This window comes from Tachypleus tridentatus, chromosome 8 (genome assembly GCF_004210375.1).
Source record: "Tachypleus tridentatus isolate NWPU-2018 chromosome 8, ASM421037v1, whole genome shotgun sequence".
Taxonomy (NCBI): domain Eukaryota; kingdom Metazoa; phylum Arthropoda; class Merostomata; order Xiphosura; family Limulidae; genus Tachypleus; species Tachypleus tridentatus.
This window is the reverse complement of record NC_134832.1, coordinates 77584630-77599721: the sequence shown is the minus strand read 5'-3', so window position 1 is coordinate 77599721 and position 15092 is coordinate 77584630. Positions and strand designations below refer to the sequence as shown.

Sequence of the window (15092 nt, the reverse complement as noted above, 5' to 3'; positions counted from 1 at the left end):
TTGTTAATCGTAAATCGTTTCTTTTATAATCTCAAAACAATTTTAAGCTATATTTTCTACATTATAGGGCCATAATACATGGAGGGCCATAATACATGACAATGACATCATACAGATATTCAACTTATTTGCAAGAGTTACGTAATGCAAATACATTTAAATGAAAACTGAATAATGCTCTGATACTTAAAAAATATAATATTGGATCTACTCCAATAATAATTTTTTTAATTACAAACGTTGAAGGTTTTTTATCAACTGTAAAAAGCGCTTTGAAAACATAACCATACCTTAATAAATTGCAACGCTAAATTGCGAATAAGACATAAATAAATAAAATATAGTTAGTATTTTAAATCACGCCGAAGTGCATAGAAACGTAATTATGTATAAAAATTCCTTAATAAGAGAAATATAGAAGCTGAAAACATATTTTTGAGCTTTTTACACGTTTTAAGCAACAATATTTATTTTATCAAAACGTTAAAAAACGAAAGATAGTGGAATAGTTATATACATATCTATAACTAAATTATCAAAAATGTTTCAAAATATGTGAACATTTTCATTACTATTTAGGTTGATTGTAATAATAACCTTTGCAACTGCTTTGAAGTCTTCATTCTATATTTGTAAGGAAAAAAAAAGAGATGGGTGCGTCGTGAATTCATACATGTATTAATGTGTTTCACTGCTCTGCAATTATTGAGTCAGACAGGTTTAAATAAACACCCACTTCTTTCCTGTATACCTTGCGCCTCAGGCAGTTATCTCAGTATATACGGTACTCCACCTCAACATCCCTGGGTTACGCCTTCCTCTAATCTAATTGACGCCCTCTATAGAAATCTTTAACCAATTATTGTTTTTTTGGTGCAGGAAAATTCGAACTTTAAAAAGGTCGAGTCTTTTATCTTTTATAAAAGAGGCTTTGCACAAAACATGGAAACTTTTCATTGATAGTAAATAATTCAAGACTGAATAAATTTAATTTTTTAACTTTAAAATAAGTGTACATTTTACGAAATTTAAATACTGAGTCTTAAATTTCAGATACTTATCTACTGACCAGTACCATACTTTACCTTAGAACATTTATTTACTTTTAAAAATAATGGAAGAAGTAAACATCTCAACTGAAAATATTATAATGGCCCTGTTTTAGATCAATATAAAAAATGTATCTAATAACAATGTTTTGATGGTTATTTTGTGGTTTAGGACAGGGAAGTTTCTTTATGAATAATTTTGTGAGTTCTGTATAAGAATAAGATAATTTTTATACTAAGAGCATCGTAATGATCATCTTTTAGATAACAACAGACATGTCTCTCTTGACAAGGAGTTGCAGTTGAAAGAGCTTTTAATTTGCCCCGTCTGTAAGAACGAAGAATGTATTTTTGTTTAGATACACTTAGGTCATTATTTTTAAATTTTCATCTAGTTTGTGCTTGTAAATGTTATTGTAAAACAGATACCGGAAGACTACAAACGCTCACTAACTCCTTATCTTGGACAAATATTGTCTACCGCAGCCAATATTTAATTGGACTTATTTTTCCTTATCACCATTTCTGTGTCATGTCCTCATAAAGTGAGGTCATACTCGTTAACAGTGGTGATACAAAGGTGTTAGGAGCTGAGGCCCATTTTTATTAAATATGTATGATGAGTAGGATTGTTGAAACGGCTGAACTACGATTTTAGAACATCATATTAGGATTTTGTTGAATTAAAAGTGCAGTATAATCAATCTTTTTATTATCATATATGTTCTGTGCAGATGTAAGGAACTTTCTATCCGCTCTAGAAATTAGAAGTAGTGCAATGAATACAGAAACAAGACAGTTCAATTGAATTGAATTTTATTACCGTGAATAAAGATTATTTTACTTGTCCTTATTTCATTTCCTTGCTGTTTCAGTATGAAATTACTCTGTGGATGACATTCCATGAATCTTTTGCACTACAGATACTTTTTGCCCGACATGGCCAGGTGATTAAGGCACTCGACTCGTAATCTGAGGGTCGCGAATTTGAATACCTATCACACCAAACACGCTCGCCATTTCAGCCGTGTTGGCGTTATAATATAACGGTCAATCCCACTATTCGTTGGTAAAAGAACAGACCAAGAGTTGGCAATGAGTGATGATGACTAGCTGCCTTCCCTCTAGTCTTACACTACTGAATTATGGACGGCTAGCGCAGATAGCACTCAAGTAGCTTTGCGCGAGATTCAAAAACAAACAAAACAGATACTTTTCTCTTAGAAACTAATACACCTGTAAATCCTAGACTAAATTAATAACTTACACTCTGGCGCCGTGACTTTTTTTATTTAGCTTATTTTGAATGTGCATCTTTTTCTGTTTGACTCTTTGGTTCTGTAAAGTGTGTAAATTATAATCATCAAGAAATATCACTCTTTGAGACAACAAGAGTGGCAAGGAATAAGTGAGGGCTTCTTCTATGTTAACAGCTTTTCTTTAGCCAAAATAAAACTAGGCCTATGTTCTTGATCTGTCCTCGGGACAAAGAGGTTGATATATGATTAAGGGAAATTCTGTCTACTAGGACATGATCTTTAGTAGTTACTTTCCATATAGGGTAGCAAAGATTAATCATGGTTTCGACGAGTAGTCTGAAATGGACATCGTGAGACTCACTGGGATAGTCTTTGTGTAATTCCTGAGGTATTTTTTTAAATTAGCTCAGATGCTGTATGAGCTGGTTCATATTATTTATCATTGAGGAGAGTGGTAAGATCTACGTAGTAAATACAGTTTATGGTGAAAATTCGTGATGCTGCGAATGAAGAGGTCAGCAATTTTACACAGTTCTTCAAGTCTTTGAGGAAGTCAGGAATCTTCCCAGCTGGTAGGATGCCAAGAGAATGGGGTAAGAAGCTTCTGTTTTTACCTGCAATGTGTTAATGATCATATTGTTTTCAAAGGCAGAATTATAATTTAAATCATGCCATAGTAGATACAAGAGGGTCGATAACAAACTATAGTTTTAGCTTTTTAGCTGGTTTAAACTATTGGAGCTTAATTTGACCTTTCCTGGCCACCAATTTGAGCAAACACAGCAGCCAACTTGTACACAGCGTTATGGTAGCTGATCAAATAACCATAGACACGGTCTAATGTGGTATGTGTCTGCAATAATACATAGATGCATGGGTAAGTTCATGTGGACATATGAGCGTCCAAGTTCTTTCTTTGTTTGAGAGGATATAAGTTAATCCCGTTTGCTTAAATTATCTGTCACAGCCAACGAATAAATACTTTCTGTTCCAGACTTAGGATAAGAACTCATGACGTCTACTCGTATTATCTCACCAGTTTTCATTAGTTTAGTGCTTTGCCTAAATAACAACTTAGTGATTTGACAAACATAGCATGACAACACCTGATTTGTGTTGTCCTTTCTCATACCAGAACAATAACCACGTCTGAATACTTTGTCTATACCTAGATACCTAGATGAGCAACCGCAGGATATCATGCAATTCAATTAAAATTGCTAGTCTCAATGTTTTGGGAATAATTGGTCTGAATTTGCCATAGCTAACAAACATTTCTATATAATAAAAACAAAGCATTATCATTAAGATACATTCGACTACAGTAAACTCATCTGGCAATAATCAAATTTTTAAATAAGAGCCAATATGCTTATATTCGTCATCTTTAGCTTGTTTTGTAGCACGCACTTCACTCATTTAGTACAAATTATGTTCTGGTAGTTACTGGCACGTTAAATATAAGTGGGGAGGCATGCCCCTGTTCTTATCTTAGTTATATTTCTTACCAAATGAAAGTAGTTGCCTTTGATTTTAATACCGACCTTAGTATTTACTCTAAAAATTAGCAAACGATTTTGCTTGTGTAACAGGTAACCGCAGCTCTGCAAAAAAACCATAAAGGCAAGTCAGGTTGGTTGTGAGATGTATGGAATGCACACGTCCTTGTTTAGAAAAAGGTAGCGCTGTTACTGAATAAACAGAATGTACATATAGCCAGAGTTTAGTGTACTGTCACCATTTATTTCAGTGATAGAACCAACTCATGAAACTCGTTGTTAGCTTGGAACTGGAAAATATAAGTAAAACTAAGATTGCTTTTGACATTAAACCATTGCATTATGAATTCTGGATCATTCCATTCAGTCTGTGTGATACGCCTAGTGCTTTCAAGAAGCTGATCATGCACACAGAGAACTGCTGTGGGAGAAATGCCTTAAGTGGATGACATATTGCCTTTTGACCACGCATTTTAGGTTTGGATTAAGAATGGTATTTCAGTGATTCCAGAATGCAAAGTTAAAACTGAAACAATGAAACCATTGTCTACCGCATTTCTTCCTGTGTCTTCTAAAAGTTTCCGTGACATTTTTGTCGTTCTGGCTCGTTGAACAATCACATTTTTATTGTCGTATTAGATGAAAATAATGTAAAATTACGTCTTTTTATAGTGAAACACTTTATTTTTGTATGTGTTTTGATACCTATGTAAGGTAGGTGTATATAACTCTAGATGTGAAATCAGACATGATGTTTCTTGCGCATTAACCTTCTATCAGAAGACAAGTGAACGTTGTGTGCACTCAAGTTACAAAACTTTCCGAGTTTAAAGGACTAGCCAGTGGTTATAAAGTAATTACTTTACGGTTAGCTGTTGACACGAAGTGAGGGTTTGCAGTTTTATTTCCTTACACATTGGATCTGGCACTTTGTTTTGACATGCTGGGTAGTGTTGGAGAAATTTGCGTGCATGTAAGATAAATATACTAGCTGCTGTCCCATAAGTATGTTACCAGGGTCCAGTACTAACAGTCTGGCTAAATAGATGTATGCACACTAGTCCTTGAAAAAAAGAGCATTTTTTGAAATATAGAATTAGTGCATTTATGATTAATACTACAAGATGAGACGTATATGCTACATCCTTCCCAGACTTTTCCCAAAACATTGCTACAAAAATCGACTGGCTGTAACATCTAACCTTAAATAGCCTGCTAAACATTTGAACTATCATAAGTTGTTTTCAATTCTGACTTTTGCTATGAAAGGTAATGATTATCCGCACTATTTATCTTGTTTATTGACCTGTAAACAGACCAGCAGAGTTGCTGGAATATTTGAAGACTGTTTTTCTGTAATATTTTGTGGATTCTTCCTTGCATCAGTAAAGCTTGAAATTCTGAAGAAAACAGAAACTACTCTAGAATCCAACGCCCCAGTAAAGCAACTACAGGGTACTATGGATGACTCCAGGCCAACTGAAGCAACAACTGGCCACATCGCCAGCTAGTTGCTTCTTGTTTCTTCAAACTCAAAAGAAAGTTGTTTTGGTGGCGAGGGCCCGGCACTACTATTTCTTCTTTGAGAGATGTGCCATTCAGAGTAAAATTTATCATCTTGAGCTTCAGGATGTGAGTAAGAAAGTAAAGATGCTGTTGAGATCGTCTGCTGGAGAAAGATAAATATGTGTCGCTACTGAGGGTTTAGTATCGACAAGAATGAATAGTTTCAAATAACTATATCAGTAGTTTGTTTCAGCCTACTTGATATCAAGGGAACTATCTCATCACAGGCTGTAGTATTTGTGTTTGTTTAGTAAGATTTGTATGATTGATTGTTTTGAATTTCGCGCAAACTTACACGACAGCTATATGCACTATCCGTCCCTAATTTAGTAGGGTAAGACTAGAGAAAAGGCAGCTAATCATCACCACCCACCGCCAACTCTTGGGTTACTCTTTTACCAACGAATAGCGAGATTGACCGTAACTTTACAACGCCTCCACGGCTGAAAGGGCGAGCATATTGGATGTGACGAGAATTCGAATCCGCGATCCTCGGATTACGAGTCGAGTGCCTAAACCACTTGGCCATGCCGGGCCGGTTGGTAAGGAAGGCACTGTGTGTGGTAATATGTACACTAACCTATGATTTTACTGCAACATATATATACATGCGTATTTGTACAAGCTATTACGTGGAGTGCTGCATATATTTCTATATTATTTATATACGCACAACATTATTTCCTGTTCGCATAATATTTTATCCGTCTTTCTATAATACTGTTAATTTTTAGTTTAAAGTTTGCCTGAAGCGGAAAGATCCACCTTTCGAAAGCGCTTGGATTAAAGGGATATTACCATTTTGAAAGTACTAACGTCAGCTCGTTGACACATATAAAATATTTATACAATTGCATCTTACTCACTATTGTCAGTTTTTAAAATTAGTGGTGTCCACATATACTCTTCCTGTCACTTCCGTGACGATTCTGTTGTTCTGGCTCTTTGAACAATCACATTTTTATTGTCGCATTAGATTAAAATCATAAAGAAAATTGTGCTGCTTTCCATGAGAATTAGCAAACCTTCAACTGTTATTCATAGGGTTTTATGCAAATATCCTGGATCTCGTAACTAGCTATAAAAATTTCTTTTTCTTCCATTACCTTTACTAGATGAAGCCAAGGCTGCATCTAACTCATAAAAAAAATAATTTTACATTCCACAAAACTTTTTCAAAGCCATCTATTATAGTGTGTTCTGAGTCTTATAAAAGTTCAAACGTTTTAATGCATTGTTCTGTCACAATCACATTCTCGAATGTCGTGAGTCGTGTGAAACTAAATTGTGCTTGTATAAAGTATAAAATGTTTGGCCCAGTGTGTAGACTCTCGCGATATGTGAACAGAAACCTTGTGTGTGTGCTAACAATGGTGAAAAATACTACTTGATTTGTTAAAAAAGAGAAATAGAAACTTTATTATTGTTTTTTTTAATTATACTTCAACTATAATTTTAACGTCGATGTTTGTTTTAAGCTTTATATTGATGTGTTTTCTCTGGCCTTTACTTGGAAACATTTTACTCATCAGTGAAAAGAACTGCCTACTATGTTTACCTTGTGCCCACTCTCCTGCAGTTTTACTTAACTGTTGTTTCCTGGGTAAATTAAAAGGCAAGAGAAATACTTCTCGGCTCTGAACTCAACCAGTATTACAGGTTTTTGTCCTTCTCTGTTAGATCGTTTCCTCGAGGTTTTACTTGAAGATTACGTACGGCGCAAAATAAAGTATCTCACGACTGAAGACACAGTGTGTGTCTCAACGTTATCCTTGACCTCCAATTTGAGCTTGACAGGATATATGTTGATCTGCTACCTCAATAACGTGTGTAGAATGTTATAGTATAAATAAGATTCTATTGCAGATAAAACTGGTTCATGATTTCTGAGAAGAGGAAATAGAGAAAAGTTAAATCAATCAACGTATACAAACATGCATATTCTTTTCAAAGTAATCGTTTTTTCTAATGACTTGGATATTTGATAGACAAATCAGTTTTCATCTAATTATTATATTAACTTACATTTTAACAATACTGTTGTCGTTTCTGTACATACAACTTTTCCATATATCAAAGAAAAGTTGAAATTCAATAAAATAAGTTATAATTATAAGATTTTTATCAAGAGCACTGTTTTAGTTGAATACATAAAAAGATAATGACTTTGGTTTTGAAGTTTTAGGATTAGCAACTGGTACGACTTAAAACTTTTTTTTAAAATAATATATCATTACATTACAGCACAAAGTTTGCTAAGGTTTTAATAAATAATTTTTCACGAAAGACGAGAATGAATAAAGAAACCATATTTAACATGATGCACTATTAACATTTCTTGGATGAATGGAGTTTGGTATTTCTGTAAATTACTGAATAGCACTGTAAAACGTTTTTTTCTACTATTTACCAAGTATAAATAGTTTTAAGTTATTAAATACATTAAATCATGTTATCTTATTTGTAAATAAATTGGATGCTAGATGAGTCTGCATTTATTTACTTTCACAGTTACTTTTGACATTAAGCAGACAGTTATAAGAATAAACTGTTAACTTTCTATTACTACACAGTTGTCATAGATACTTCCAAGGTTAAGTAGAGAACCTTAAGAACAAACAGTTAGCTTTCTTTTGCCACACAACTGCACTGTGTGAAACATCCAATCTGTATTATTGTTTATTGTTAATCACAAAGCTTGCCGTTTGTACTGTATTTGCCATAGGTATCGAAACTTAATTTTAGCGCTATAAGCCCTTAAGCTTACCGCTGGGTCAGTTGGAGTGAAGAAACCTTCAATCACACGTATTATTTATTCGGATCTTTAAATATAAATCCAATTCGAACGTTTGTTATTAATTAGTACCAAACGTTTTTAGGACCAGTCAGGCTTGTTTTCACTAGACCTGATAAATCTCAATTGACCTGCTTAATCATAATTGCAGTTTTTATTTTTTTATTTTGCAGGTGTCGTTTATAAAAAACAAATACTGTATCAATAATATTAGATCATTATAGATAATCCAGAATAAATAATTTGAAATTAGGTAATTGAGAAAAAAGCAATATACAGTGTTTATGTTTGGAATTTGTTCTGAAAATTCAACAATATGAAGAGTGTTTTCAGCTTTTTGAAACGAGTTGATGGAAAAGACAGATTTATTTTTTATTAGATTGCATTACTGGCAAAACATATTCAGTTCAGAGTAAAACCTACGTAAATTTTAATAGATTTTGCTCATTTTTATTTTATGCTACTAGTCCCGGCATGGCCAGGTCGTTAAGGCACTTGACTCCTAATCCAAAGATTGCAGGTTCTGCGCTAGCCGTCCCTAATTTTGCAGTGTAAGAATAGAGCTAGTAATCACCACCCACCTCCAACTCTTGGGATACTCTTTATAGTGAATAGTGAGATTGATCGACACATTATTACACCTTCACGGCTGAAAAGGCGAGAATGTTTTGTATGACAGTGATTCGAACCCGCGACCTGCAGGTTACGAGTGTAGTGCCTTAACCACCTGGTCATGCCGTGCGAAGGAAAAGGGTTAACTTGTTTTTCATTGAAATAACCTCAAGATATCTTAAAGTTCTCATCGTTTTAAGTTTCTGTATAAACTTATCATTTAGCGGTGGCATAGCCAATATTTGGACGGGAAGGGAAATAAGTTAGTGAAGGTCTCAGAACAACTGGTTAATGTCTTATGTATATGTAATCAACGGGACTCGAAGGGAGGGAAGGTGGAAACAAAGAGTAAGTCAGAAGCATTTACTATTTCATAAAATTATTTGTAGAGTTTTTTTGTTTTTAGCTATTAAATTTGACATTTTGTTGAGTATAAAAATTGATGGAAAATAATACAAATAACATGGTCATTCGAAGAACGTTTTAATTATAAATGACAAAGAATAGTTAAAAATATATGAAGCGGGAACAGGTACGCCACGGCGACAATTACAAACGCATTTAATTAATATACAGGGTTATGTAACAAGCATATGTTATGGATACGACAGACAATACAAATAAGCAAACTATCAGGTGTGTTAATACGAATCCAGAACAATATCTAACCTTCATCATCACTGACTCTCGCTTTAAAACAAACTAATTTTTCATGTTGCATTCATTTCATAAATATAGAGTTTTTTGAAAATTTGGCATTACTTTAATGAAATATAAGATGCATACTTTGTCAAAATTTATAACTACAAAACTTGAATGTGGTAATCAAATGAAGTCAATCCAACATTTCTCTAATTTTGATAAATATTTAAGAAGTCTTTTTGAATTATGTGTTAACTGTGGGCAATTGCTTTAAGTTTTTCTTCAGGTGAATTGAATCGCCATATTTTCTGTTTTGTTTTCAGACAATTTTTTTTTCGGATAAATGTCTTTTGTATTTTCCAATCACTTTAAAAAAAATGATCTCTTATATTCGACTGAAAAATGTGTTTGACAATTGTTTTATTGAAATACAACCATTTCTTTCTAACGAGACACCAATTTTATGTAAAAATGTGTAATTTCTCATCTTGAATAATACAAGCTATAATTACCAAATTATCTTCCTAATTAGATTCTCACTCTGAAACAAACAAACCTAAAATTGCAAACAAACAAAATTTCAAGTTGTCTTAAAAAGTAATAAAACATAAATAAAAACGTAGACTATATAAAACATATTTGGGTGAAACATTTTTCTTGTTTTCCAAAACCTGGTGAGGCATTATCCATATACTGTTAATACGCTTTCAGTAGATAACAACATTGAAATGGAAACATGAAAAATGATAATGTTTACGAAGATAAACATGTTCACTTAGAAATAAATAGTGAAACTTCTACTTTTAAAGTGAAAACAGATAAAAGAACTGTTAATATTGTTTAGGACTGAATGTTGTTCATTTGAGATCTATAAACTTCCTTCAATCTGATGTACATAGTTAAAAGACCCTGCGACTAGAACTAGCAGTTTAATATTACAAAGAAAGGAGTGGATTCGTCCTTATTTTCGCTGTTTATATAAGCAAGCGTAGTTTGGAAGTTTAAGATATTTTTAAGCAGTTTGGTATCAAGTCATATAAAATAAAAGAAGTTATGAAACATAATGTTTTTTTTTTATGAATTCTAATGTTCTAACTTGAAGAGACAACAAACGTATATCGGTATCTATCTTATTTACGAGTTACCACCCAGAAAATTGCTATCAATCTTAAATAAGAAAGAATACGCAATACATAATGAAGTAGGGAAGAGACCTGGCGTCAAATGTTATTCTTTCATAATAGAAGAAATGGATGAGATAACTGTCGTTATTTGTCTGTCCGTTTACAAGCTTATAATTGACAATAGGCTCAAGAACATGTCAATTACTGACTCATCATCCACTTAAACAATATTCTTATAGTGTCAGACCTTTCCATGAGGAGGTGGGTGGAATGGTTGTCGAGCACATGACGTGTAAGCAAAGCTGACAGCTGGGGTCTTCTCACATCCTTGCCAGTTCTGCGGGAATTATATACCACTACGTTGTAAAACTATATATATATATAAATTTCACTCTAAACCGAAACACATACCATTCAAAGAGCGAAGCATTCCATTCTTCAACTGGATTTACGTAAATCTTTGTTTAAATAGCACTTATAGAGTTGCTCAATTAACTAATTTGACCAAAATAAAATGCTTTTTTTCCTGTTTCAATTATTTTGATCCTCCATATTATGGCTTGCATATATATATTTGAACTGAAATTTTTACAATAATTTTTTCAAAGATACGGTTTAACGAGATAAATATATTTTTTTACTTTGTTGTTTGACATCTAACATATACTTCTATACGGTCATTTAAAGTTAAGAAAAACAGTTCAATGAGATAATAAAAATATATATTTACCTGCTATTCCACACTGGGCCTGGCATGTGATGTTATGTATTTGCTTCTTTACAAAAAGTTTTATTTTAGGACTTTGATTAAAGTGATTATACAACTGAAATCTGTTTGGTTTGAATTTTATTGCATGTCATGATAATATGACAATTCTGTTTGATTGTAAATCATTCTAATGTTCGCTCCTTGGAGTATCATATCGCTAAAAATGTCAGGCGTGTTATTTTATACAAATATTTCGTTTGTTTTCCTTCCTATTATGTTGGTTATTAAATATTTTTACTTTACTTGAATATCGTCACATCTCTACAATGACAAAAGAGCCAAGCGTAGTTGTTAGCGCGTCTGAGCTGTGAGTTAGCCTGATGCCACAAAAATGTGCTCCGTACTTTAGGACCATGGGTGCGCTATAGGAGTGACAGTCAAGTACCACTATTCACTTCGACAAGAGTAGCTCAAAAGTTGAGAGTGGATGCTATTGATTAGTTCCTTTTCTTCAATAGTAGAAAAGGTTAGGCATAGATAGATCTTATGTTGTTTTGTGCTAAATACTAAAGCAAAGCAGGAATCAATAACAAAATAAATAAATATAGCAAAACAGAGAATTAAATAACAGCATATCTCAGATTTTTACATTTTGAAAAATTTTCAGACTGATAAGACTTTAAAATAGCTTATAAATACAAAATAAAATAATTTTTGACTCAGATAGATTGTTAATTCTAGTTAATGACTGGTTAGTTTCGTTTGCAATCTCCTGCAAGTGACACAGATGTAATTTTTCCTTATCACTTTTCACTAAAGCAACAATTACTTCTCAAACATAAGTAATACCTCCACCTATTTCCTGTGCATATACGCAGCAGTAGAAAAGCCATAAGAAGAACAACAAAAATCCCATTTTACAAGTGTCTTGTTTTTTAGGGCAACTAACGTACTTCACGGAAAAAAAAAGTTTTGTTTTCCTATGTACTGCATCATCGCTTTTCTTAAGTTCCGTGCCAAATAGTCCATTGTTTTTTGATTGGTTTAAAGTTTTTGGCTTCATTCATTAGTAAACATACAGGTGTGTTTCTCATGTTTTATTTATAGTAGTTGAAAGTTTGTTTGTAGTTAAATTTGCTCATTCAAAATATGACGTAATCCGATGGTCGCAGGTTCGAATCCAGTCACACCCACATCCTCGCCCTTTCAGCCATGGGGCGTTATGATGTGATGGTTAATCCCACTGTTCGTTGGTAAAATGATGATGACTAGCTACTTTCCCTCTAATCTTACACTGTTAAATTAGGGACGGCAAGTGCAGATAGCCCTCCTGTAGCTTTACGCAAAATTCAAAAACAAACAAACAAACTTTTACCATTTTTACCCAGTAAATAATGTTTACAAATTATCGCTATTTTCCCAGAAAGCCTAATACGAATTCCAGATCCATCAATTGTGAAATGTAATGTTATTGTCTGTCAGTCTTTACGGGTATTTTTCGTTTCTCTGTACTTCAATTAAAAGGTTAAAAAACCTCTATGTACAGTCATGTGAAAAAGTTAGGACACCCTATGAAAGCCTGTGTATTTTTGTAACATTTTTGGACATATAGATATTTAATCTCAATTTTAACAATACTGAGAGATTATAGGAATATAACTAAACACTTAAAACTGAAGAAAAGACTTTTCAAGATCTTCTGTAAATGTAATTCTACAAAAATGCATATTCTAACTGAGGAAAAAGTTAGGAGACCCCCACATTTATTCACACTTAAAATGGCTCAACTCACACACAGGTGTATCACACCAGGTGCACATGATTAGAAGATCGTTACTCAGCATTTTGAATGAGGCTTGCTCTATTTATACCTCAGACATTTAGTTTGGTGTGCTCCTGAAGTGAGAGTGAGCACCATGGTGAGAGCAAAAGAGTTGTCTGAGGCCTTCAGAAAAAAAATTGTACCAGCTTATGAATCTGGTAAGGGATTTAAAAAGATCCCAAAAGATTTTGAAATCAGCCATTCCACTGTCCGGAAAATAGTCAACAAGTGGAGGGCTTTCAAAACAACTGTCAACATGCCCAGGTCTGGTCGTCCAAGCAAGTTCACCCCGAGAGCAGACCACAAGATGCTAAAAGAGGTCTCTAAACATTTTAACATGTCATCATGGGACCTACAGCAGGCTCTGGCTACTGTTGATGTGAAAGTGCATGCCTCTACAATCAGAAAGAGACTGCACAAGTTTAACTTGCATGGGAGGTATGCAAGGAGGAAACCTTTGCTCTCTAAGAGAAACATCAAGGCCACACTGAAGTTTGCTAGAGAGAATGTAGACAAAGACCAGGACTTCTGGAATAATGTTCTTTGGATAGATGAGTCCAAAATTGAATTATTTGGACACCAGAACAGAGGACATGTTTGGCGTAAACCAAATACAGCATTCCAGGAAAAAAACCTCATACCAACTGTGAATCATGGAGGTGGAAGTGTCATGGTTTGGAGCTGCTTTACTGCAACAGGACCTGGACAGCTCACAATCATAGAATCCACCATGAATTCTATTGTGTATCAGAGGGTGCTTGAGGATCATGTGAGACCATCTGTACGAAAATTAAAGCTGAAGCGGAACTGAACCCTGCAACACGACAATGACCCAACACATACCAGTAAATCCACCAAGGACTGGCTGAAAACTAAGAAATGGAGAGTTCTGGAATGGCTGAGTCAAAGCCCAGATCTTAATCCCATTGAGATGCTGTGGGGTGACTTGAAACAGGCTGTATATGCAAGAAACCTCTCAAACATCTCACAGCTGAAAGAATTCTGCATTGAGGAGTGGGGCAAACTTTCTTCAGACCGATGTCAGAGACTGGTTGATGGCTACAAGAAGCGTCTCACTGCAGTTATTTCAGCCAAAGGGGATAACACTAGATATTAGGGGTAGGGTGTCCTAACTTTTTCCTCGGTTAGAATATGCATTTTTGTAAAATTACATTTACAGAAGATCTTGAAAAGTCTTTTCTTCAGTTTTAATTGTTTAGTTATATTTCTATAATCTCTCAGTATTGTTGAAATTGAGATTAAATATCTATATATCCAAATATGTTACAAAAATACATAGGCTTTCATGGAGTATCCTAACGTTTTCACATGAGTGTATATCTCTAATTTACACAGTTGTTTCTAATTCAGGCTTGTACATCAAGCGCCAACACAGTTAATATCATACAATATCTCCTTTAAAATATGGACCCATATTTATAGTAGTTCTGTTTAATTTTTTTTTTTCTTCTGTGTGTCGGCTGCTATTAAATTGTACATTTTACAAGCTGAAGAATTATTGACAAACTTCCTTCTACCAAACTAAATTGTAAACAACGCAGATACTCTCCTTAAACACGCCTGAAAATTGCTTGTTTGTTTTAAAGTATAAATAGTAAGTATCTCTTCATTTAAAATGTCAGTATTGGGAATAGAGGTATTCAATTAGAAAATTTTGTTGAAATAAAGCATCAGTATTGTAGACTGGAGCTATTTATTTACTGAGTTCTGGTAATTTACAATATTGAGAGTTAAAAACGTTTTACATTTGAGAAATAGGTCGAATATTATGTAATAATTGATCGTAAGCTAATATAGCAGCAATACGAAGAAAAATAGAAAGGAAGAGATGTCGTTAAGCAGCGCAGTCTCATTCGTCAAAGCTCTCCCGTCTGAATAATAGGTATTCAGATTCACTGATAGACAGTTTTGCTTATCTACAAATAGGAATTACCTGATGATACTTGAACTCATTACGGAACTTGATCGTTTCTTGAGAGAACATATTAAAATTCT

At 33.8% G+C, this 15092-nt stretch overlaps 1 long non-coding RNA gene across 1 annotated transcript in view; it reads right to left on the bottom strand.

The window, feature by feature from the left end:
• Positions 1 to 1851: 1851 nt before the first annotated feature.
• LOC143222739 (uncharacterized) overlaps positions 1852 to 15092 on the bottom strand; it is an 81908-nt gene continuing 68667 nt past the window's right edge. Inside the window, exon 2 of the long non-coding RNA XR_013012448.1 lies at positions 1852 to 7259. This is a non-coding gene — a long non-coding RNA (uncharacterized LOC143222739). The remainder of the gene's footprint in view (positions 7260 to 15092) is intronic.